This window comes from Eucyclogobius newberryi, unplaced genomic scaffold (assembly GCF_026437365.1).
Source record: "Eucyclogobius newberryi isolate DKJ021-1_F unplaced genomic scaffold, fEucNew1.0.hap1 SCAF_79, whole genome shotgun sequence".
NCBI lineage: Eukaryota > Metazoa > Chordata > Actinopteri > Gobiiformes > Gobiidae > Eucyclogobius > Eucyclogobius newberryi.
Window position 1 is genome coordinate 382,501 of NW_027316489.1, and position 2,500 is coordinate 385,000.

Genomic DNA, 2,500 nt, shown 5'->3' on the forward strand with positions numbered 1-2,500 from the left:
CCAGGGGAGTGCTTTTCTGGGGTCAAACAGTGCACTGATGATGGGGGATTATTTCATTTTGCTCATTTTGGTGTTTTTTCACATTTTAACCCATTTTCACCCCTTTTGCTCACAACTTCGTACTACGGCCCGGAAAAACGACAGAGTCGATGGGTATAGTGTACTATTGCCGAAAAACGACAGAGTCTTTTCGGGAATAGTGTACTATTTCGGTTTTTACTCTAAGTCCCTCAGGGGCATAGGGTGCTATACTCTGATGGTCAGATCACCTCCAGGCCCCAGGGGAGTGCTTTTCAGGGGTCAAACAGTGCACTGATGATAGGGGATTATTTCATTTTGCTCATTTTGGTGTTTTTTTTTTTTTTTTTTTTTTTTTTTTTCACATTTTAACCCATTTTAACCCATTTTGCTCACCCCGCACTCTGCCGCATATGAGGCCGGGGAAGGGCCACTCTGGCTGGGCATGGCCTCCGCTGAGCACCCCCTGGAGCCACTGGAGCCCCCGGAGGCCCTCCAGAGCCACCCCCCACTGTCCCCAGACTCACCCGGGGGAAGGGCCACTCTGGCTGGGCATGGTCTCCACCAAGCAGCCCCTGGAGCCCCCGGAGCACCTCCAGAGCCACCCCCCACTCTCCCCAGACTCTGCCCGGGGAAGGGCCACTCTGGCTGGGCATGGCCTCCACCGAGCACCCCCTGGAACCCCTGGAACCCCCGGAGGCCCTCCAGAGCCACCCCCCACTCTCCCCAGACTCACCCCGGGGAAGGGCCACTCTGGCTGGGCATGGTCTCCACCAAGCACCCCCTGGAGCCCCCGGAGCACCCCCAGAGCCACCCCCCACTCTCCCCAGACTCACCCCGGGGAAGGGACACTCTGGCTGGGCATGGTCTCCACCAAGCACCCCCTGGAGCCCCCGGAGCACCTCCAGAGCCACCCCCCACTCCTCCAGACTCACCCCGGGGAAGGGACACTCTGCCTGGGCATGGCCCCCACTGAGCACCCCCTGGAACCCCTGGAGCCCCCGGAGCACCTCCAGAGCCACCCCCCACTCTCCCCAGACTCTGCCCGGGGAAGGGCCACTCTGGCTGGGCATGGTCTCCACCAAGCACCCCCTGGAGCCCCCGGAGCACCCCCAGAGCCACCCCCCACTCTCCCCAGACTCACCCCGGGGAAGGGCCACTCTGGCTGGGCATGGCCTCCGCCGAGCACCCCCTGGAGCCCCCGGAGCACCCCCAGAGCCACCCCCCACTCACCCCAGACTCACCCCGGGGAAGGGACACTCTGGCTGGGCATGGCCTCCACCAAGCACCCCCTGGAGCCCCTGGAACCCCCGGAGGCCCTCCAGAGCCACCCCCCACTCTCCCCAGACTCACCCCGGGGGAGGGCCACTCTGGCTGGGCATGGTCTCCACCAAGCACCCCCTGGAGCCCCCGGAGCACCTCCAGAGCCACCCCCCACTCCTCCAGACTCACCCCGGGGAAGGGACACTCTGGCTGGGCATGGCCCCCACCGAGCACCCCCTGGAGCCCCTGGAGCCCCCGGAGCACCCCCAGAGCCACCCCCCACTCTCCCCAGACTCACCCCGGGGAAGGGCCACTCTGGCTGGGCATGGCCTCCGCCGAGCACCCCCTGGAGCCCCCGGAGCACCCCCAGAGCCACCCCCCACTCACCCCAGACTCACCCCGGGGAAGGGACACTCTGGCTGGGCATGGCCTCCACCAAGCACCCCCTGGAGCCCCTGGAACCCCCGGAGGCCCTCCAGAGCCACCCCCCACTCTCCCCAGACTCACCCCGGGGGAGGGCCACTCTGGCTGGGCACCGTCTCCACCAAGCACCCCCTGGAGCCCCCGGAGCACCTCCAGAGCCACCCCCCACTCCTCCAGACTCACCCCGGGGAAGGGACACTCTGGCTGGGCATGGCCCCCACCGAGCACCCCCTGGAGCCCCTGGAGCCCCCGGAGCACCTCCAGGGCCACCCCCCACTCCTCCAGACTCACCCCGGGGAAGGGACACTCTGGCTGGGCATGGCCTCCGCCGAGCACCCCCTGGAGCCCCCGGAGCACCCCCAGAGCCACCCCCCACTCTCCTCCAGACTCACCCCGGGGAAGGGACACTCTGGCTGGGCATGGCCTCCGCCGACCACCCCCTGGAACCCCTGGAGCCCCCGGAGCACCTCCAGAGCCACCCCCCACTCTCCCCAGACTCTGCCCGGGGAAGGGACACTCTGGCCGGGCATGGCCTCCGCCGAGCACCCCCTGGAACCCCCGGAGGCCCTCCAGGGCCACCCCCCACTGTCCCCAGACTCACCCGGGGGAAGGGCCACTCTGGCTGGGCATGGTCTCCACCAAGCAGCCCCTGGAGCCCCCGGAGCACCTCCAGAGCCACCCCCCACTCTCCCCAGACTCTGCCCGGGGAAGGGCCACTCTGGCTGGGCATGGCCTCCACCGAGCACCCCCTGGAACCCCTGGAACCCCTGGAACCCCCGGAGGCCCTCCAGAGCCA